The 24,684-nt window shown below is 34.4% G+C and overlaps 1 pseudogene; it reads left to right on the top strand.

The window, feature by feature from the left end:
- The first annotated feature begins 22,596 nt into the window (after positions 1-22,596).
- Positions 22,597-23,884, top strand: LOC100913622 (annotated as a pseudogene).
- Positions 23,885-24,684: the final 800 nt, after the last annotated feature.

A 24,684-nucleotide genomic window follows, 5' to 3' on the forward strand; every position in this document is an offset into this window, starting at 1 on the left:
GGATTGGTTTGGATTCACAACTTTCCATCTCTAGGGAACTTAAAAAGAGGCAGAGTTGTTAGGAGAATGATTGATCAATATATTTACTTGTTATCTGGCAGTCATTGCTTTGAGTACATTGTTTTTGTTCCATTATGTCAGATTATTATGCAATTGATTTAGGAGTAGTTCCATCTTTTAAAGAAGAGAACTCAAGTACAATAGAAAATAAGAATAAGATAGGAGGAGAGTGAACCTAGGATGGCTGAAAGATTTGGAGGATTGATCACAAAAGGAAGTTTTTTTGGAGTCTCATTTGATATCAATTACACTTTGCTCAATATTCAATACCCACACATGTTTTCATTGAACACATTTGTGAAGGTACAGTATGTTCCTTTTTGATAGTTAGGTAAGGACCCATTGCAGAATGATTAATGGCACTCAGCCTTTCATCCACTTCTAATTTTTCAGGGTATATAATTGGATGCAAATTGGCCGGTGTTAATCATTAGATATCACTAATTAAAAACAGAAGCTGTAGGTAATGGTATGATTATTGGAAGGAATAAATGAAGCAGATCAGGTAATACTTTTCTTCAGGGACTCATGACTTGTTCCTGTGCCTCATTAAATTATAACATGTGAAGGTGCCCTGCTGGTACTAACTATTGGAAAGATGTACTTAGAAGGAACTTAGAAGTAATGAATGAGGTCAGTGTCTGAGAAAAAATTAGGGAGGGGGATGGGGGGAAAGGAAGAAAGTATCCCTATGGCTCAAGGACTTTTTCAATTTAATAAATTAGGAACTTTAAAAAATAAATTTAATTACCAAGAAACCCAGTTTGGTTGAATGAAATGCAGGTCAAATAGACATTTGAGGACATTTATATTTTGACCCAATTTCTGAAGGGAAACTAAAAGATGATGGACTGAAAATTTAATGGATGTTTTCTGGAACCAAGGCCTTGAATTTCATGGCTTTTGGGGATGAACTAAAAAGCAATCAGTAGATGGAATAAGACTTAATGTACTTGGATTATAATTAATCACATAGAGCCTTCTGATCTAATTAGAAACTTGACTTTTTGGTGGCCCTGGTGCTTATCAATTTGTTGATTTGTATTTTATTTTAAAAAAATACTCAGATTGAAAGCAAACACATTCTTTATAAAGAATCTAAATAAACAGTAAAATTTTCTTCATATTAAAAAGTTTAAACATATGTAGCTCTTATTAATTTACCTAACAGACCAGGGATGCAAACTGGTTCAATTATTTTTATAATATTAGTTTATCTGTGTAGTAGTTCATACTGTGTTGAATAATTTTCAATCCTGTCTGGTTTGATTCTTCAAGACTACATTTTGATTTTCTTGGCAAAGATACTGCAGTGGTTTACCATTTCCTTCTCCAGCTCATTTTACAGATGAGGAATTAAGGCAAAAGGATTGAGTGATTTGCTGTGGGTCATACAACTAGCAAGAGTCTGAGGTCATATTTGAACTCAAGAAGATGAGTGTTTTTGACTTCGGGGCCAGTACTCCATCTACTGAGCCATTTAGCTGCCTTTTAGTTCATGTCAGCTATGCTATGGTTGAGAATGTTGCAGAAGAGAAGGCTCGTTTGAATTGTATTGGTTGGCCAATATCATTATATCATGCCATTAATATAATATCTTTAATATCAAAGTGTTCAAATTATATCTTGGTTGATCTTATTAATGAATAGAAGTAAATTAGTTGTGTTTCAGCTAATTTGAAGGGGAAAAGGCTTTCAGGTAAGGATTAATGTCAGAAGGGAAACAAAGAACTACAATGAGACGTCTTTTTCTTCTTTTGTTTCCATATACCAGTGGTGACAATCTAACTCCCAATATATCATATTTGATCAGGGCTTAATCAATCCAGCAATGAACATTCATTAAGTGCCTACTATATATCCTATACTGTGCTGGTGCTGGGGGTAGAAACATAACTAATGAAACAATCTCTTCTCAAAAGGGAAAAGGAGAGAAAGCAGGGGAAAATAAGGGCAAGGGTAGAAGGATATCTAGGAACAATTTTCACCTACCTCATCTAAATTAAATCCTTCTAAAGAAGGAGTAGAATCTTCTACTTTGTTGTTGTTCTTCACTCTTTGTTTTCAAAGTAAACCAATGACATCAAAGAGGGATGTTTTTTTTTTTTTTTTTTTTTTTTTTTTTTTTTTTTTTTTTAATAAATTGGATTTAAGTGAGCCAGAGTTGTGGCAAAATTGTCAGCCTAGCTCTCAAGATGCATTGGATGATCTTGACTTCTTTGATGTCTGACCAAGCTCTAAGTGCTCCACAGTGCTCACTTAAGCCACTTTCATAGCTAATGGAACAAATTTTTCACAGCTGCCTAGGGGAGGTCTTCATTTCCCTAACTCAGCAACAGGTTTGAGGCCTTCTGGTTACCCTAAACCTAATTTAGTCCACCTGTCAAGATGGTTTTACCAGATGTGACTACTCTGTGTGCTAAAGCTTCTTCCCACGTGAGAACTGGGTGAAAGGTGGACACCAAAGGTGGATGAGCAGTCCTGAAAAGGAATCAAAAGTCTTCTTATCCGAGGTACCAGTCCTTCTTGAACATCTCAGGGTTACATGGCTAATTATCTGAAACAGAATTTAATTTAGGTCTTCCTGGATCCAAATCCAGTACTCTAATTGCCACGCCACCTAGGAGACTACATACATATTATATATGTGAGATATGTGTATGTTTGGGGATATTTTATTTGTCTGGTTTTCTCATTAAATTGACTAGATGCTTTGGCCCCTTATTTGACAAAGGATTTTTAGAATAAGAATGACACACTTGATCCAGAAATTATTTGTTTAAAATTTCTAGTAATTAAAAAAATAATAGCTAGTTTGGCTTTCTCTTGTCTCCCCTGCCTTCCATCGTACATCCCCATTATTTGTAAAACAGAGCTACATAACACCCTCTGTCAGGTTCAGCCTTGTTACAAGTCCTAGAACAAATCTAGTCAGTAGTCAAAAGAGAGAAAAAGAGAAGTGCAGTATTCTCATTCATCATTAGTCTTGCTGCTCTTTTGATTTAGAACTTACACCCTGACAAAAGCATTCAGATTTCCTTGTGACCAAATGACTGCTAGTAGTCAGTTTTAGAACTATTTCTCTCCTTCCATTTATCCTTACGTCTCTCCTTGACTCTGCTTCAGCTGTGAAGGAGATTTACCAACAAGCAATAAGGCTGATGTCTTCACAAGTCGGTGGAGAATGATGTTGGGGGAATCTGACAATACACAGAGGCCAGGGAATCAGGCATTTGGTGTCAGATCCATTAACAGTCAATGGCTAAATGTCACAGAAGCAGGAAGGGTATGGTGTTAAGGTAGTAGCAGTGGCAAGAAGCTCTATGATAAGCATTTTCCCCTGGTGACTGAAGCTCTGACACTTAACTCCAACTCCCATTACTGAAAGTCTGTTACCTGTCTTCTTAAACTCGTCAGAAATCACAAGATCATAGATTTAGAATACGAAGACGACTTTGGGGTTTTCTAGCTCGACACTATTTATTTTACATAGGAGGAAATTGGAGTTTAGAGATTTTAAGTAACCTCTCTTTTACTTAAGTTCAAACAGGTAGTTAGTAATAATAATAGCAAGCATTGCAAAATCCTTTAAGGTTTGCAGAGTTCTTTATAAATATTCTCTTATTTGATTCTCACAACCCCATGGAAAGTAAGTGTTATCAATATCCCCTTTTACACATAAGGAAACTGAGGCAAACAGAGGTTAAGTGAGTTGCTCAGTATCATCCAACTAGGAAGCATCTGAGGTAATTTGAACTCAAGTCTTCCTAACTCTAAATCCAATTATCCACTGCATTACCTAGGTATCTCTGCAGCAGAATAAGGATTCAACCCCAAGTCTTCAACTTTCAATTACAGTGCTTTTTCTGCTGTACCATCTTGTCACATCACTAGCTAATTAGAGTTGAAAGAGACTTTAAAGACTACACAGTCCAACTCCCTACATGAGGGCCAAAGAAGAGCAGGGGCTTATTCAAATTTACATGAATATATTTTTTCTTCTTTCTCTTCTTCTCTTGTTCTTTATATTCTTCCTCTTTGGAACAGGAACTCAGGCATCCTCTCAGATTTTTTCAAGAGAAAAATATAAATAATAACTAGCAGAAATGATGAATTCTAATGAGAATTTGTTTAAGGATGGAAGAAACTAGGGAGTATTCCCAGGTAATAGGGAGTGAACCTCTAGATGAGGTTCTTGTTATTTGCTTAATTTTTAAAAATTAGTAGAAGTATATTTTTTCTCCTTCCTATCCCACACTCTGTTGGAGGGAAATGTAAGCAATTCCCTTAAGAAGTATGCACAGCAAATCAAAATAATATTTCCCAATAGCTGAGTTAAAAAAATGTTTCATGCTGCACTCCAAATTTATCACTCTTCTGTTATGAGGTAGATAGTATATTTCATCTTTAGTCCTCTGAAATCTTGGATAATCATTGTATTGCAAATAGTTCTTATAGCTTTTATAATTCTTTGTCTTGAGGCAGGTAGGTGCTCCAAGGATACAGCACTGACCCTGGAGTCAGAGTCCCTGAATTAGAATTCAGTCCCAGACACTTGACACTTAACTAGCTGTGTGACCCTACGCAAGTCACTTAATCCCAAATGCTTCAAAAAGAGAATAAAATTATTTGTCTTTATAATGTTGCTGTTATTGCATTATTCTACTGCTTTTGCTCATTTCTGTTTTCATCAGTTTATAAAAATATCTTCCGATTATTCATTTTATAATATTGATATCACAGTATAACCTGTTCTCCCTATTTCTCTCATAGTTTGTAGGATGTAATCAGAGATGAGCTTTGAAGTGTGAAATTGTACTCAACTAAAGTATAGAAAACAGGGCTTTGTTTCTTTTTAAAAAAAATTAACTCTTTTTATTTTAATTTTCAACATTCACCCTTATAGAAACCTTGTGTTCCAAATTTTTTCTCCCTCCCTTTTCCATACCCCCTCCCTAGATGGCGAGTAATTCAATATATGTGAATGTTAAACATGTGCATATGTTTATTGTGCTGCACAAGAAAAATTGGATCAAAAAGGGAAAATTCATAGTGATTATCTGTTCACTAAAGGCTGAGAAAGTCATAAACTACAACACTGAGAATGACATCTTAGATGCTTTTGAGTTTTGAAATTCTCTTAATACCCAGGTGAAAACAGTGGCTATAAGTGTATCTATATGACGTGAAATCATCATCTCCATTTATTTAAGTATTCAATCTGCATAGATTTATATAAAACCAAACAACAGTCATGATATGCTTATCCTCTGATTCAATTTAACAAACATTCATTAAGCACCTGCTGACAAAACACATGGTAGTGGATTCTGGGTTGATACAAAGCTTAGGAAAGAAATGGCCCTTGCCTTATTGAAGCTTATTGTGATAAGAGATTTTTAATGAATTAAGCCTATGAAAGATACTATGGAACAATGGAGGAAGAGACAACCTAGAGTCAGCAACCCTGGATAAGTGGTCTAATTTATTTGTCAAGGAATTCCCTAAGTCTTTAAATTACAAATGAATACTAATGTGCATTGGGGAAAGTAATTTCCATGCTAGGAAAAGTTTTTAAGAACTGATGAAATCACAGGCCTCCAGTTTTTTGGAGGCAGAAAAAAGTCAGATCCAGCAATTGCAGTTCACATTGTGCTCCAGACATTTAAAGTTTTAATTTCCAAATGAACTACCATCTACAAGGCAGGTTGGGCTGATTAAATTATGATCTTAATTTTGGCCCCATTGGGGCATGCCAAAAATATACCTCTATAGAGTACCACCAGCCAGGATAGATATACTCTCTATAACTTTATATGTGAATTCTAGGGACTTGCTTGAAACAAATACAAATGAGATGTGCTTGTCTAAGGACGTGAAATTGGTGAAGTGCCAAAGAGGAGATTTGAACTCAGGTTTTCCTAACTTTAAACTCCAAAATTCTGTTTGCTGGAGTTTCCATTCATTAATCTTAGACAGTAAAGTACCATTCCATAATGCTATTTGAAGAGTAAGAAACATGTTAAATCAACATACCAACACATTCCCTTCTCAGTAATTAAAAAAAAAACAACCAAATTAAAAAAAAAAACATATTACATAATGAAGATGACATTGGGAAAGATAACCCATTGAATTTACAAATAATTCTTTTTCTGTGTGCTTTAGTAAGCAAAATTAATTCCCTGTTCTCTCACAGAAACTTAGAGGGTTTCTTTTAGGTAACCGACTACACACTACAAGTGTCTTGTAAAACCTATTCTATTGCCATGGACATCAATTAGGTAAATATAATAGTGACAATTCAATGACATAGTAAAGATTAACGATCCTTTGATTTCAAAGACAAGACATTTTAAAGTCCATTTGATTGGATCATTGTAAATGTCCCAGGAAACAATGTAAACAGCATTCTTGCTAATGCATTATTCTGCCACATTGCAGGATTGTGGCTATGCTATTATATTAATGAAAGTACAGTGTCAGTATCCCTTAAGTAATTGGATTTTGGAAAGCTTGACATTCAATTACAAAATTGGGATTTTTTGGCTAGAGTGAGTTGGAAATCAAATGCTTATTTTCAGAATCCCAGATAACTCTTGCTGACATTTGCTGTGTGTGAGGAGGTTAACAGTTGTAGCAAAACAAAAGAATGTTGGTTCATATATTAGAAACAGAAAAATAATTTTTCTAAAACTGTTGAAGGAAGACTAAGAAACATAAGATAATCATTTTGGAAGAGACACTTGCTCTATAAAGAATTACTAAAATGAAATATATATGTTCAATTAATCAACCAGTCTTACCTGAATGAAACAATAAAAATATGCTATGGATACTGTGATTGAGAATACATCCAACGATAAAAGATTAACTATTTAGATATAACAATGTTTTGTAAATATTTGTATTAGTATTTTTGAGGATTAAAGAGAATGGTTATGCTAACAAAACAAACAGCATTTTCTTAGATAATTTATTGGTGCTTTTTGTTTTTATAAAACATAACACAGTTATTTCTGGGTCATTCTCATCCTACCTCTACTCAAATCAGGAATTGAATTATCCTTTGCAAAAGAGAAAAAGAGTTAAACAAAAATAACATCATACATTGATCACTCTGATATGGATTGAATGAATGGAAAACCTTTTATCTAGCAATTGCTCCATGTCATACACTGTGCTAAGCACTGAGGATATATATAAAAAATGAAGGTAGTTCCTATCTTCAAGTATTTTGTACCTAATTTGCAGGAGAACACAATAGGAGTGGTAGAGTCAAAGGAATGTCTAAAGATTGAAAGGGTTGTGGGGTTGGTATAATCTTGGACAATGAGATAGTTCATTTTCTTGCCAAGGCTAATTCCTCTATGTGTGTGCTTGATCCCTTTATTTCCTCCTATTTTTTCAGAGCAACCTCAGTTCTCCCTTCGTCTTCCCTCTTCCTCCCCTTTCCCTCTCCCTCTCCCTCCCCCTCTCCCTCCATCTCTTCTTCTCCCTCCCCCTCTCCTTCTCCCTCCCCGTTTCCTTCTCTTTCAACTTCTATCTACTTCTTTCCCTGCTGTCTTATTTTTTTAGTCTTTCCCATTCTTAAAATTTCTTCAGTGATATTAGACTTTGTGACATCTTCTACCTATAGGCCCACATTTCTTCTTCCCATCTTAGCTAAACTCCTAGGAAAAGGCTGTTTCCTCTTACAGCTTCTATTTCCTTTCTTCTCACTCACTTCAATGCTTGGTGATATGACTTCTGATCTCATCAATTAAATGAAACTGCCAAAATTACCTTATTTTACAAATTTAATTATCTTTTCTCATGCTGCATATAGACTCTGGACTCACTTTCCTGTAATGGGCTGAGGCTTGAGTTGATGCACTGAGGTCCCAAGCATGTGAGGCTAAATAGTAATTGGACTATATTAATATATATGCTTGGAGAAAGAATGGCCTCCACCCGCTCTCTGTGCAAGTCTTGATGTGTTGTATAGGAAATGACGATTTCGGTGAGTGGAGGCAGAGAGGCAGGAAGAGAGGCAGAGAGAGGAGGGCTGGCTGGGTTCTGTTCTGGTGGCTGCTGGTCTCGCGGCTTCTGGTCTGGCTAGCTTCTTGACTCAGCTGCACACATTGCTATTGCCGATTCCCTACTACCTCCGATCTTTCTTCATCTCTACTGAGAATAAAGATTGACGATTTTCCCCTAACCTGAATTCCCGACTCCAGCTGATTTTAAAATACACAGTCTTCACACTTTCCCAAAATCATCTTTAGCCTAGTGAGTTGAGTTTCTACTCTTCCCCTTGAGGTTCTAAGGGTAGCCCTGAGGGGACAAATTCTTATCCATGATGCTCTTTCCAATATCAATTGCCAGTTAATAAATCCAGAAAACTGTAAAATCAATTTATATTAATTGGATTTTATAAGGGGATATTTTCTTCTACTCAGGCAGTATTTGGAGAAAATAGAGTTGAACAATATAATTACTATAAAACATTCCTTCTATCAAGATCATTTGTGGGTTTAGCATAGATAATAGAGGAATCTCTCTGTTACTGACAGGAAATGATGTTTTAATTCCGGGAGTGGGTACACACCTTACAACTCCAGGGAAGAAAGGAGTTCTTGTGGTCAGATTCCTAGAAGAATCACTGAAAACAGCTGCAAAAATTCCCTGAAGTGTGGCATAGTGCACTCTCCACCCTGAAAATAGAGCCCTACTTTAGCAAACAGTTGAAAACTGAATACTAGGCTAGGAAAATGAACAGACAACAAAAAAGTTTCTGAACATTGAGAATTTGTATGGTGACAGGACAGAGAAAAACATACACTCAGAAGGTGACAACAGAGTCAAAGTTCCTACATCCAAAGCCTCTAAGAAAAATAAGAATTGGGCTCAGGCTTTGGAAAAGTTCAACAGAGATTTTGAAAATCAAATAAGAGAGATACAGGAGAAATTAGGAAAAGAATTGGGACTGGTAGAAAAGGAAATGCAAAAAGATAAGGAGAAGAATGTCTTAAAAAGAAAAATTGGCCAATTGTGAGGTACAAAAACCCACTGAGAAAAATAATTCCTTAAAAAATAGAATTGAACAAATGGAAGCTAAGCACTTTATGAGAATTCAAGATACAATGAAGCAAAACCAAAAAAAAAAAAAAAAAAAAAAGAAAAAGAAAAAAGAAAAAATAGAAAAAAAAGTGAAATATCTCATTGGAAAAACAACTGACCTGTAAAATAGATCTAGGCGAGATAATTTAAAGATTATTGTTTTACTTGAGAGTTATGATACCAAAAAAAAAAAAAAAAAAAAAAGAGCCTGGACATCATCTTTCAAGAAATTATCCAGGAAAACTGTTATGATATGCAAGAACTGCAGTGTAAAATAGAAATGGAAAGAATCCATCAATCACCTTCTAAAAAAGATCCCAAAATGAAAGCTCCCAGAAATATCATAGCCAAATTCTGGAACTCCAAGGTCAAGGAGAAAATATTGCAAGTATCCAGAAAGAAACAATTCAATTCAAATATAGTGGAGCCACAGTAAGAATCCCACAAGATTTAGAAGCTTCTACATTAAAGGACCAGAGGGCTTGGAATACAATAGTCTAGAGAGAAATGGAGTTAGAATCACAATCAAGCACAATCAAGATTAGCAAAACTGAATATGATTCCTCATAGGAAAAAAGGCAAAAAGCTTTTACAGTGGAGGGGGAGAGAGGGAGGAGAGAGTGAGAGAATGAATCTTACCTGTCATCAGAATTAGCTCAAAGAGGAAGTAACATACATACTCAATGGGGATATAGAAATCGATCTTATCCTGCAGGAAAATAGAAGAGGTATGGGATATGGGAAGGGGGGGAAGGTTGATAAAAGAATTAGCATATTTGGGGAGGGAGTGGTCAATGCCAAAACACTTTTGAGGCAGGATTGGGTGAAAAGAGAGAGAGAATAAATGGGTGGAGGTAATACAGTTAGCAATAGTAACTGTGAAAAGAATATTGAAGCAAGTGTCTCTGATAAGACCTCATTTCTCAAGCATAGAGGGAACTGAGTCAAATTTATAAAGAATTAGAGCCCTGCCGCAATTGATAAATTATCAAAGGTTACGATCTGTGCTCAAAGGGCTATAAATTCTTGTGTATCCTTTGACCTAATAACACCACTTCTTGGCATGAATACAAAAAGAAATTAAAAAAAGAGAAAATGATCTTTATATATAAAAATACTCATAACAACTCTCTTCTTAGGACAAAAAAAATGGAATTTGAGGAGATGCCCATCAATTGAGGAATGGTTCAATGACCTATGGTTTATGTTTATGATGGAATATTATTGTTTTATGGGAAATGAGGAGCAGGATGCTCTCAGGAAAAAAAAATGCCTGGAAAGTCTTCCATGAATTCAAGCAAAGTAAAATGTACTGTATACAAAGTAATGACAATGTTCTGGGATGACTAGCTGTGAGTGACTTTGCTATGCTCAGTAGCATATAACTTCTCTATAAGACTTATAACTCTACAAGACTATAAATTTTCTAAAAGACTTATTATGAAAAATCCTATCCATACCCAGAGAAGGAACTGTTTGTATCTGAATACAGATTGAAGCTTTTTTTTCTCTATCTCCCTCCCTCCTTTCCCCCTTCCTCCCCACCTCTTTCATTCTCTCTCTCTTTCTCCTGAAAGTTCTTTTTATTTTCTTAGAATGCATAATCTATGGTTTTTCCCCCCTATAACTTGACTTTTATGGAAATGTCTTGCATAAATTCACAAGTAGTTTCTTAAATGTGGGTGGAGATAAGGGAGAGAACCTAGAACTTACAAATTTTAAAAACAAATGTTTTTATTTTGTTTTGAATGTAATTGGGGAAAATATTAAATAAAGAAATAAAATTTAAAAAACAAAAAGGAATGATTTTAATCAGTAATTTTGACTAAGTACACAAATTAAAAATAAAATATATATGAAGAAAGAGCTGATAAAAGCATATTTGGAATAATTTTACACAGGCATACACATGTAACTATCTATATATGTATATGTGTGTGCATATATCTGTGCATACATTTATGTCAAATGGTAGCCATCTTTAGGAAGATGGAGGGAGAAAAGAAAAAAAGGAAAAATAAAAGAAATTTACATGATAACTTTATTATATATTTAAAAGAAATAACAAGTTGTACATAAATATTTGCAGTTTCATGTGAAATCATCTTTCCCTATCATACTGTTATAGAACTGTTTGTTTTATTATATAAATTAAAAATAAAATAAATTTTAAAAAGACACAGAGGAAGGACCATGTGTTCACAACTTACCTGATGACCAGGTAGGAAGGAATGGTAGCTGGTATCAGAAGTCAGGTATACAAACATTTAAAGAACAATTGGCCCCAATGCTATATAAATTATTTGATAAAATAGGGAATGAAGGAGTCCTACCAAATTCCTTCTATGACACAGACATGGTACTGATACCTAAACCAGGTAGGCTGAAAACAGAGAAAGAAAATTATAGACCAATCTCCCTAATGAATATTGATGCTAAAATCTTAAATAAGATATTAGCAAAAAGACTACAGAAAATCATCTCCAAGATAATACACTATGATCAAGTAGGATTTATACCAGGAATGCAGGGCTGGTTCAATATTAGGAAAACTATCAATATAATTGGCCATGTTAATAACCAAATTAACAAAAACCATATGATCATCTCAATAGATGCAGAAAAAGCATTTGATAAAATCCAACATCCATTCCTATTAAAAACACTTGAGAGTATAGGAATAAATGGACTTTTCCTTAAAATAATCAGCAGCATCTATTTAAAACCATCAGTAAGCATCATATGTAATGGAGACAAACTGCAACCATTCCCAATAAGATCTGGAGTGAAACAAGGTTGCCCACTATCACCGTTACTATTTAATATTGTATTAGAAACGCTAGCTATAGCAATAAGAGCTGAGAAAGAGATTAAAGGAATAAGAATAGGCAATGAGGAAGCCAAATTATCACTCTTTGCCGATGACATGATGGTATACTTAGAGAACCCCAGAGATTCTGCTAAAAAGTTATTAGAAATAATCCACAACTTTAGCAAAGTTGCTGGTTATAAAATAAACCCACATAAGTCATCAGCATTCTTATATATCACTAACAAAATCCAACAGTCAGAGTTACAAAGAGAAATTCCATTTAAAGTAACTACTGATAATATAAAATATTTAGGAATCTATCTGCCAAGGGAAAATCAGAAACTTTATGAGCAAAATTACAGACCACTTTTCACACAAATTAAGTCTGATCTAACCAATTGGAAAAATATTAAATGCTCTTGGATAGGGCGAGCAAATATAATAAAGATGACAATATTACCTAAACTAATCTATTTATTTAGCGCTATACCAATCAGACTCCCAAAAAACTATTTTAATGACCTAGAAAAAATAACAACAAAGTTCATATGGAAAAACAAAAGGTCAAGAATTTCAAGGGAATTAATGAAAAAAAAATCAAATGATGGTGGCTTAGCTGTACCAGATCTAAAATTATATTATAGAGCAGCAGTTACCAAAACTATTTGGTATTGGCTAAGGAATAGATTAGTTGATCAGTGGAATAGATTAGGTTCAAGGGATAAAACAGTCAACAAATATAGCAACCTAGTCTTTGACAAACCCAAAGATCCCAGCTTTTGGGATAAGAACTTACTGTTTGATAAAAATTGCTGGGAAAATTGGAAACTAATATGGCAGAAACTAGGCATTGATCCATACTTAACGCCGTACACCAAGATAAGGTCAAAATGGGTTCATGACCTAGGCATAAAGAATGAAATTATTAATAAATTAGAGGAACATAGGATAGTTTACCTCTCAGACCTGTGGAAGGGGAAGGTCTTTATGACCAAAGCAGAACTAGAGATCATTACTGATCACAAAATAGAAAATTTCGATTATACCAAACTGAAAAGTTTTTGTACAAACAAAACTAATGCAGACAAGATTAGAAGGGAAGCAATAAACTGGGAAAATATTTTTACAGTCAAAGGTTCTGATAAAGGCCTCATTTCCAAAATATATAGAGAATTAACTCTAATTTATAAAAAATCAAGCCATTCTCCAATTGAAAAATGGTCAAAGGATATGAACAGACAATTCTCAGATGAAGAAATTGAAACTATTTCTAGTCATATGAAAAGATGCTCCAAGTCATTATTAATCAGAGAAATGCAAATTAAGACAACTCTAAGATACCACTACACACCTGTCAGATTGGCTAAGATGACAGGAAAAAATAATGATGATTGTTGGAGGGGATGCGGGAAAACTGGGACATTGATGCATTGTTGGTGGAGTTGTGAACGAATCCAACCATTTTGGAGAGTAGTTTGGAACTATGCTCAAAAAGTTATCAAACTGTGCATACCCTTTGATCCAGCAGTGTTACTACTGGGATTATATCCCAAAGAGATTATAAAGAAGGGAAAGGGACCTGTATGTGCACGAATGTTTGTGGCAGCCCTTTTTGTAGTGGCTAGAAACTGGAAACTGAATGGATGTCCATCAGTTGGAGAATGGCTGAATAAATTGTGGTATATGAAAATTATGGAATATTACTGTTCTGTAAGAAATGACCAACAGGATGATTTCAGAAAGGCCTGGAGAGACTTACATGAACTGATGCTGAGTGAAATGAGCAGGACCAGGAGATCATTATATACTTCAACAACAATACTATATGATGACCAGTTCTGATGGATCAGGCCATCCTCATCAACGAGATCAACCAAATCATTTCTAATGGAGCAGTAATGAACTGAACTAGCTATGCCCAGAAAAAGAACTCTGGGAGATGACTAAAAACCATTACATTGAATTCCCAATCCCTATATTTATGCACACCTGCATTTTTGATTTCCTTCACAAGCTAATTGTACAATATTTCAGAGTCTGATTCTTTTTCTACAGCAAAAATAACGTTTTGGTCAGGTATACTTATTGTGTATCTAATTTATATTTTAATATATTTAACATCTACTGGTCATCCTGCCATCTAGGGGAGGGGGTGGGGGGGGATAAGAGGTGAAAAATTGGAACAAGAGGTTTGGCAATTGTTAATGCTGTAAAGTTACCCATGTATATATCCTGTAAATAAAAGGCTATTAAATAAAAAAAAACAAAAAACAAACAAAAAAAAAACACTTAATAATTAAAAAAAAAAAAGAAGTCAGGTATAAAAAATGAGTCGTTGATATTTCTATTGCTGCTACCTTTTCCCGCACTTAAATGCTTAGACCTCATTTAATATCAGGGAAGAATGATTTTGTTTATACAGTTTTATGATTGAACACCCTGTTCTGTCTTAGTAGCCAATTATGAAAGTTTTTCATCAATATTCAGTATGATGACAGGAAATAGAGAATACTTATATATGCTCAGAATTAGGGAGGGAAAGAATTCCTACATCATGCATTTCTGGAATTAGACTTTTCAAGCTTCCATGTAGCTATTATGCAAGTTCTTAAGGATGGGATCTTCATCACTTTCCTTTATTATTTTTCATCTTATAAACTCTAAGGCTCTATGATTATTTTCCCCTGGTACTATTTACTACTATTAATTACAATATAGTTTAAAAATTAGTGTGCATATCAATGATCAGGTCTCAGTTTCCTCATTTGTATAGTGAGAATAGAAATATTTATATTTGATCACTGGGGAGAATTGAGGCCGAGAGCTGTTTACTCTTTATTTACATTTATAAATATTACATACATGCATACACATATGCATATATAGTCCTCAGAGAAATTCTTCTCATGCACTTGGTGTCGAGACTCATATTCCCAGCAAATGAAAACAAAATAAAGCAAAACAAAAAAGCTTTTACATAAATGGAAAGTCTCACTGCTGATAATATGTCTCTTTAAACCACCGATCCTCATTGCCATCAGAAAATTCACTAGTGAAAGTAGTTAAATAAACATTGTTGTCATATAATTCCTAATCTTTTAGCTAGCTCCATTCCATAGGGCTGTTTTGGACCATCCCAAAATTAACTCCTAAAGACCATGTGGTAATGTCATGAAGACAAAAATAAAAAAGACAAAAGAAAATGTTTAGAATAAAATAAACATTTCAGCTTCTTCCTATGGTCTTTTGACCTTGGTTTTTATAATTTCACAAACAGTACACTTTAATAAGTGAAATTAGGCCCCCTCAGGTCCCTGCCCATCTATGCCTGACATACTTCTTTGTTCAAGTAAGGCTTTTCATCTGTCTTCTTATTATAGTTACCCAGTAGCCTCCCTTTCATTGTTTTATTCTCGAGCAGTTGAACTGAGCCTGGTAATTTTGAGATGAAAGTTTTCAGGTATGTTTCCTCTGGGCAAAAAACTCTTGTAGTAGAGAATGCAAAAAAGAGTCCATTGAACTTATGCTAGTATGAATGCCTTAAAGGGAATGAAGACTTCTTTGTTACTATTGGCAAAGTTTTAACAGAGTTGAGTGAGTTATAGGTGACAGAAACAGATTTTTTGAGGCAGCACAGCCAAGATAGTAAAAGTAAAGACAGGAACTTACCTGAGTTCTCCTAAACCCCTTCAAATATTTTTAAATTATGACTCTAAACAAATTTTGGAGCATTAGAACCCACAAAAAGATGGAGTGAAACAATTTTCCAGCTGAAAATAACTTAAAAGTTCAGCAGGAAAAGTCTGTAGCACCAGTGAATACAGTTCAGAGCAAGTTGTGCCAGCAGAGTCCTGGCTCCAATATAAACCAGGAGAAATCCTTGGGAACCTCTGAATCAGTGGCAACAGTGGCTGTTTTCAGATCTTTCAGTCCAAAGATGACTTAGAAGATTGTAGGAAAGATTTGTCACACAAAAGTGAGAGATTTCAGGAAACCAGCAAACCAGGAGTCCTTGGGAGCCACTGAATCAGTAGCTACAGTGGTAGTGGTGGCAGTGGAGGCAGCAGCAGGAAGCAGTGATGGGGTTCGCAGCTCACAGAGATCTTAGCCCATAAATGCCCAGGTATCCAACAGCTGGTCAGAAGGATGTCTTGTTAGCACTGAGGTAAGACTCTGGTACTTTGTTAATATTCAGATCTGGGATAGAGTCCTGGCTCACAGTACCAAGGTGAGGAAGAACACGAGTACACTAGAACTTTAGCTACAGTGAAATGGGTACATTTCTTCACAGTTCATGGTAGAAAAGAATGCTTGTAATCACTCACAGACCAGAACACAGAGCAGGAGAGCAGTAAGTACATTTCTTCTTGGATCATACCACCTTGGAAGAATTGAAAAATTGCAGGGCCCTAGCAGGATCTCTGAATTTAGCTGCACAAAACCCCTTACCTGTGGGTCCTTACCTGTGGAGGAAAAACTAATTAAACACATTGTTTCTCTTCTCTCTCTTCTGCACTCCTTTACCCTCCACTCCCTAGTGTATACTGGAACAATTGCAGGCAGCTTGGAAAATACTAATCCTTAAGATGTGAAAAGAACTTGCAGTAAAAAAAAAAAAAAAGCTATCTCCCCAAGGAGAGACTTAATAATCACAGCAACTTCAGAACATGGTAGCACTCACTGAAAGAGGTGACCGACAAAGCCACAACTCTACCTTTATGCTTACTAACCATATCATCACCAGTGGATGGAAGACAGAGTTTTAGAATGACATTGAATAACAAATAGGTGTAGAAGCATCAAATACCCCATAGGAAGTCGACTGGTAGCATCATGGGTAAAGTGCTCCACTAGGAGTCAGGAAGACCTGATTTTGAATTCTAATTCAAAAACTTGCTGGATATGTGACTAGGGGCAAGTCATTTATCCTTTCTTAGTCTCACATTTCCTCATCTGCAAAATGGGGGTAATAACGGCACCTACTTTACAACATTTATTTAAAAGTGAGATCAGGTAATATATTCAAAGTGTTCTGCAAGCCTTAAGTTACTGTGTAAATGTTAACTATTATTATAGGAAAGCAATGTGACAACAGATGGTCTGAAACAGAAGTATGAGTTGCTCTTTATACCAATGCCTTGGTATTCCCCAGAAACCCCTGTACATGCTTTTTCTTCTCATAGAGAGTGCAAAAGTTTAACAGAGAATGAACTCTAGGTTTACCAGGAGAATGTTCTGTTGTTCCCTTTATCAATATATTATTTTGTGAAATTATTTTACTTTAAATAAACTTGATCTATTGGAACAAACAAATGAAAAAGAAAACATCATGAAAACTTAAGAACTATAATTTGAAGAGCATTCTGACCCACAAAGCATCCAGAACTTGGGGCTAGATTTCATGGATGAGAAGGGTCTAACCTTCTTTCACATAACATTGTACAATTGTCAAAATCTTAACTTAGGAAATATAAAACCTGAGTTCAAATCCGGAAAGCAGTTACTATTTTATTTTTCTTAAGTATTCTGCTAGTTTTCTTCAGTATTCTGCTAGTAGTTAGATATGTAGAATGCCAGAAAGCAAGTAATGACTTACATTTAACTCAGTTTAAGCTGTGTCACTAAGTGTATAGGGATGGGAAAAATAATGATTGCTCAAAATGAGAAGACTTTTTTCTGGAAAATGAGTAGATACATAAGAGTGTGAAAAGCTAGGTAAGGAAATAAAAGCCTTCTATTTTGTTCTTATGCTTTCTACTGCAATGTCTGATGTCATTCATTGGCCCTTACATAGCACTCTCCTTCAAAGTCTAATTTTGTGAAGCATGATTAATGCTATAGATGCACTTAGGGAAGAAAAGTGTTATATAAGTGAGATACAGGGTATGTATTAGGCTTTATTATCTTTTCTGTTATGACTGATTATATTTTGGACTGGTCCCTAAGGGGAAAAAATTACTCATTTCATCTCATTTAGTCGGATTGTGATTTGGATAGTCATGTAATGATAGCAATCCTTCTCTCATTTTATTTTGATAGTGTTGTCAGTCTCTGAACTACATTATAACCATTGAGATTACAAAATTAGAGCTTGGTAGGCATTCAGAGTTTAAAACATGCTTTTTGAAGTTGAATAGAGGCTACACTTATTCCTTGAATTTAGCTTGCTTGAAATTTAAGTGAAACGTAGAATTAGTGTATACATGGTATACATACATATTTTTCTTTCAAACCATCATCATCATCATCATCATTCTAACCACTACCTTTGTTCATTTTTAGTGTCTTTATAGCATGACATGTTCTTTTCCACTATTATTTCACAGGGTTGTTCTGGGGAAAGTCATTAGTATTATTGTCATTGGATCTAAAGGCACAAATTAAAATATCAAAAACAATACCACTGTCTAATTTCCTTGTTTATTCAAAATATTAATAAAATGGTTGTGTTACTTTGAGGACTGGTATACACCAGACTGAGGAGTCTGTGAAGTCAACAGGTTACAATGCCCAAATTTTTTATGGAATTTGCTCAATTAAGGATGATTTTATTTTACCCAGGAGAAGAACTCCTAGTATGTCATGGGATGCCATGGGAATTTAAAGACAATGAAAAGAAACAAAAGTCTGCCTATATTCTTCTGATTCTTAAGGAAAAATTATTTTAAATTATATCTTGCTATTGAAAAGACACTCCTCATACTTTTGATGTTAGTTGTGGCTTCTGTTCAGTATCATGTAGCAGGGAAATTTTACATGCAGTGAAAGGATATTTATTGGGTAATTTCAGGTCTCTTTTGAAGGGCTAAAAGATAATTTTTTTCTTTCATGATATTATTAAGATAACATGCTATATTTGGAAGAGGTTTAAAAAAAAAAAATCTCAAGGATTTACAAAAAGACTCCTGTCTTGTCATCTGAACCCACTATCTATCTAGTGTTTGCTTAAGAGAAGAACAATATAAATATAAAAATGCCAATACACTTTACTGTTTCTTCAAGTCATACATTTTTACTACTGATCAGCAACAAACAGCATAGCTTCATTTTATTTATTGTTTTTTTTTCTTTCTTTCTTCAAAAGTTAGACATTGGTCCCTTCCCTCACCTCTAGTAGAGAGACTGCTGGAAAAAAATATAACAAAAAGAAAATTATAAATGGGATTAAGAGGAAAAAATAAACCAAGGGGTATGGGAGGGACATAAATTGGATAATTTCCTCCTATTGACAGATGACTATTTTCCCCTTTCTAAAAATTCCTAAATTGTAGGAATTTATTTTCTTAATTAACTTAGATTTAAGGAGAACTTGGATTTGAGCCTGGAGAAATGCATACTGTTTAGTTTGTGGAAAAGCTGACATGTTTTCAAATTCATTTTATAGCTTATTGTTTAATAAACACATCGTAAGTTGGTAACCACTAACTTACTACATTGCAGGAGATGGTCTATTGCTTTGTCTACAGGCTGTCTATCTCATTGGTGACAAATGGCAGTGCCTTTTTAACATTAAATTTATTATTTCTTAGTATTTTAATAAGCTGAATGGAGGAAAGAACTAATTAATTTGAAGTACAGATGGTGTATCCTTTTCATCAGAATTTAATTTAAAATGCAAATGAAAAGCAAAATATGGATGAAAGAGACCTTGAATATCATCAGCAATGGCCTCAGACACTTCTTCTGGGATATGGGACAATGTCTTATTAGTTATGATTAGCTATTTTAAATGGACAGTAAAATGAAAACCAAATTAAGAATTCTGAAGATTTTGCCCTTTATAAGTTTTTGGCAATATCAATTATAATGCTTAGCTATTGATAGGACTTCAGCAATGAAGTTTCTTCTTGTAAAAGTGACTCCATACCTGCATGAAACATACATAAGGAAAGTGTTACCTTTTTAATGTTTGGATATGTTTCTATTTATCATTTCTAGACCTAGGAGAATTAGAATGAAAAAAAAAATACCATGAAGAATTATGTTTCTGAAAAAGAAAGTTTCGAGTGTCTGGATTCAGAACTACATATTTCTGTTAATGTTTTCCTTTTAATTCCTTTGAACATTGTGCTCTTCTTTCCATATTTTGCAATATGGATATTTTCAATATAATCAATAAATAAAAAGACTTTGGGAGCCAGGCTTTTAAACTTGGAAAACTTTTCCTTATGTATGCAAACTGCAAAATACATAGCCTTTGGGAGGGATAGAAGCCAGGCGATAGTTTTAGTTATGACCCTTGAGATGACCTTATCTTAGCAGTGTTGACATCCTACATATGACAAATTAAATGCTCTTATACTTAACAGCTACAAATATTCTAGATGCAGTATTTTCAACAAGTTGGGAAATCAAGTTATCTTGTTAGGTTATAGTTTTTAGAAGGCAGAGTTTTAAAATGTTGTACATGATTCCTCTACCTCCTTCATACATACATCAATCACATAATGCTAAAAATATTCCTGATCTGCTAAAAATCTTGCTCAAAGGCAACATTGCTGCTAGCCACAACTGGCAAAACTAATTAAACTGATAATGGATAAGCTCATGAAAGTCTAAGCTTTAAGGAAGGCAAGGTTGTGAACCTGGGTCAGGGGACAAAATTAGACATCTTTAATTTTATCTTCCTACTTTCTGAGTGAACTAAAAAAACTCAATTATTTTTAATTAAATAAAAATTTTTTAAGAACCTTCTATAGGTCAATAAACCATTTATTGGGAAAAAATCATGAGATACAAAAAAGGGATTGCGTATATATACACATGTATAAACATACACACATATACATATACATATATATTCAACATATATGTATATGTTGGTATGTCAAGATACACACACACACACATATATATAGTATATGTTTCTTTCTATATATATATATATACACACACAAGCATTTATTTGTTTGTGTGTGTTTTTTTTTTCCTCTGGATGACAGTACTGACACATGGAGGGATTGGGAAAGACATTTTAATAGTAGGTAACACGAGCTGATCCTTGAATGGAGCTGGAGAATCTAAGCAGAAATGTGGAGCTAGAGTATTTCAGACTGTGTGTGAAGGTACAGAGGTCAGAAGCAACATTTCATTACAGCAGTTGGTAAATAAAGTCAGTTTTTGGGGAATAAATGTGAAATTAATCTAAAAATGATATCCCAAGAACCTTACTTGTTGAATTATTACATTTCCTGAATTGATAATTTAATCAAATTCAATGAACAAATGATTAATTAATATAATCAAGCAATTATTTAATGAGCACTTGTTTTGTGCAGGACTGAAAATACTCAGATTAATGAGATCCAATCCTTTCTTGCAGTCCCCACCCCCTCATCTCAGTCCTCACAGCAGCCTATGACCAGGGCCACCTCTAGTATTTCTGCTTTAGGTAAACACATCCCTCTTTTAAAATTAAAATTAAAAATTAAAAAAATATAAGAAGAAAACACTTTGGGCCAACTCTGTGGGTTGTTATCTCTTGGAGAACTTTCTGACCAGGCATATGACTGTCCAGAGGATCTAGGAGCAGGACTTTATAGAGTGCAGTTCAACTTCAACAGTGAGTCACCTTGGGAATCTGGCTGATGAGAGGACAGTTCCATCTCCCAAGCTTGTTCATTTTGTTACTTATTTTAAGAATTCAAATGTAAGAGTTGGTGGTCCCCTGTCAGATTGGCTAAGATAACAGGAAATGATAATGACCAGTGTTGGAGGGGTTGTGGGAAAACTGGGACACTGATACATTGTTGGTGGAATTGTGACTGGATCCAATCATTCTGGAGAACAATTTGGAACTATGCTCAAAAAGTTATTAAACTGTGTACACCCTTTGATCCAGCAGTGTTTCTACTGGACTTGTATCCCAAAGACATCTTAAAGGAGGGAAAGGAACCCATATGTACAAAAATGTTTGTGGCAGCCCTTTTTGAAGTGGCTAGAAACTGGAAATTGAGTAAATGCCCATCAGCTGGAGAATGGATGAATAAATTATGATATATGAATATTATGGAATATTATTGTTCTGTAAGAAAAAGATGATTTCAGAGAGGCTTAGAGACATGAATTGATGCCGAGTGAAATGAGCAGAACCAAGAGATCATTATACAAGGCAACAACATGATTATACGATGATCAATTCTGATGGATGTGGCTCTTTTCAACAATGAGATGACTCAAACCAGTTCCACTTGTTCAGTGATGAATAGAGCCATCTACACCCAGAGAGAGAACCATGGGAATAGAATGTGGACTACACCATAGCATTCTCACTCTCTCTGTTATTATTTGCTTGCATTTTGTTTTCTTTCTCAGTTTTGCTTTTTCTTCCTCCTTGATCTGATTTTTCTTGTGCAGCAAGATAACTGTATAAATATGTATACATATATTGGATTTAACATGTATTTTAACATATTTAACATGTATTGGATTACCTGCCATATAGGGAGGGGATGGAGGGAAGGAGAAGAAAAATTGAAACAAAAGGTTTTGCTAGGGTTAATGTTGAAAAAATTACCCATGCATATGTTTTGTAAATAAAAAGCCTTAATAAAAAATAGTTGATGGTCCACCTCCTAACTTTTCCTAGTTTATGTCTTTTGGCTTTGTGGAATATGACTGAGATGAAAGGATTTGTTGAAGATGCAAACTACTTCATTGGCTTGTAAGATGAAGGAGTATATGTTGGAAATGTTATTGATGACTATTTCCATGAACGTACACTAAAAGGGAAAAATACATTTTTCTTTTCTTGGAGAGCTTGGAAAAACTGTGAAGAAGCACAGTCAGTGGCAGAATGTTGTGGCTCAAATAAAATAATCTAAACAGAAAAATGCAATCCATTTCCAGTTATTCTAGAAATTTTTGCAGCTTTTGGAACATGCTTTGCATATTACAGCAAAAATGAAATGGCATTGGTGCAAGAACTGGGTATTTCTCCTAAAATCATCATTGATATATGGTCATGTAAACAATCTTCTCAAGTAAAATATGCTGCAAAAACATCTCATCATGTGACAGTGAAGAAAAGTGTACTTAATCATCCAAATGCCAAGCTCTTGCTATACATTGCAAAGATATTGGTGGAAATGAAGAGAGTAATATGAAGTTTAGTGCCACACTGAAGAATTTTAGTCAACTTTTGGAATATGTTAAGGATGTCCAAATAATTTATGTTAAGTTTCATGTTTCAAGCACTTGAAAAGAACTTCAAGTATAAATTCAATGTGTGTTTGACATGGCTGGAATATTTGGCTTTAAGATGATGATATTGGACATTGGTGGAAGTTTCATGGGAAGTGAATTTCAGGTACAAGAGGTTGATCATGTTATTAGTTCTTTGTTAGATATCGGCTTTCCTAAAGGATATGGATCATTTCAGAATCTGGAAGCAACTAGGTAACTTCTGCATTCATTTTAGTAGTTAATCTCATTGCAAAGAAACTTGTTGAAAATGATGTTTCCTTTGGAGTAGGAAAAACTGGGAGCAATGAACCTGCCTTTATGTATTACATGAACGACGGCGTTTATGATTATTTTGCAAGTACATTGTCTGAGATCTTGAATAACATCCTAGAGGTTCATAAAAAATACAAGATAAATGAACTTTTGTTTACAAGCACCCTTTGGAGTTCATCCTGTGATGAGTTTGATCAAATTGTGGAAAACTGTCTTCTTGAACTGAATGTAGGAGATTGTATGATCTTTGATAATATGAGAGCAGACACTATCCTTGCGTCATCTGCTTTTAATGGTTTTCAGAAGCCAACTATTTATTACATGATGTCAGTCAGTGATTGGTATGAGAAGCAAGATGTTAGAATTACTTTAGACATAATGATGAACTTCTTCTTGGTGCCCTCTTATATTCAGGTGACCCAATATGACAGTAGCTTTTCTACTGAAGCTTAAAATAGGTATTAATGCTTTTGTTTAGGCCCGAAGTTGAAAAACCTGAAGTTGCAAGCTTATCTGATCAATATTCCAGTATGAAAGAAAAATTAAATGATATTAACCATTCATTCTCCAAAACGTGAAAGAAATTAGTAAAGAAAATAGCTAAATGGGAGTAGGCAAAACTAGATTGTAACTATAATTCTTTGGGCGTGAAATAGGAATTAGATGGGTCCAAATTTAAATTTATCTGTTCTCCATCCCTGAGCATTTAGAATAAAATATGAGATATTCTGAATGATTTTATGGGGAGGGAAGCCCGTCACTTGGTCTCTCATTATAAGCATGTATTTATATACAAGTATACAGTTTTTATACTAATGATTCCTATTTAAAATTGTCATTATCATTTTTCACCCCGCTATATCAGATGTCAATGGAAGAATAGTATTACTTCATTAGATATTTTAGTGTATTTAGAACATGTAAGTTTTTGCTTTGAACTGTGTTATATTTGACCTGATGTAACTTCTATATGCTTACACTAAAAGTGTGTAGATTTTATTGTTTTTTCAGGCTAAAACTTCATGAAAGGATCTAGTTAGAAAGGATAGTTTTGAAATAGATGTGGATTTGACTGTTTTGAAAATTTTCTTTCTTTATCACTTATTTCAAGTTTGATAGTTTGATAAAACTTTAAGTTTTTTTCCCCAATTATTCAAATTTTAAATAATTTAAGTAAAATTTGATAAATAAAAGTAAAGTCTGGCAAATCATTGTAAATTTTATATTATTTACTGGAAAGATGACATGTACTA

Source organism: Sarcophilus harrisii, chromosome 6 (genome assembly GCF_902635505.1).
Source record: "Sarcophilus harrisii chromosome 6, mSarHar1.11, whole genome shotgun sequence".
Taxonomy (NCBI): Eukaryota; Metazoa; Chordata; class Mammalia; order Dasyuromorphia; family Dasyuridae; genus Sarcophilus; species Sarcophilus harrisii.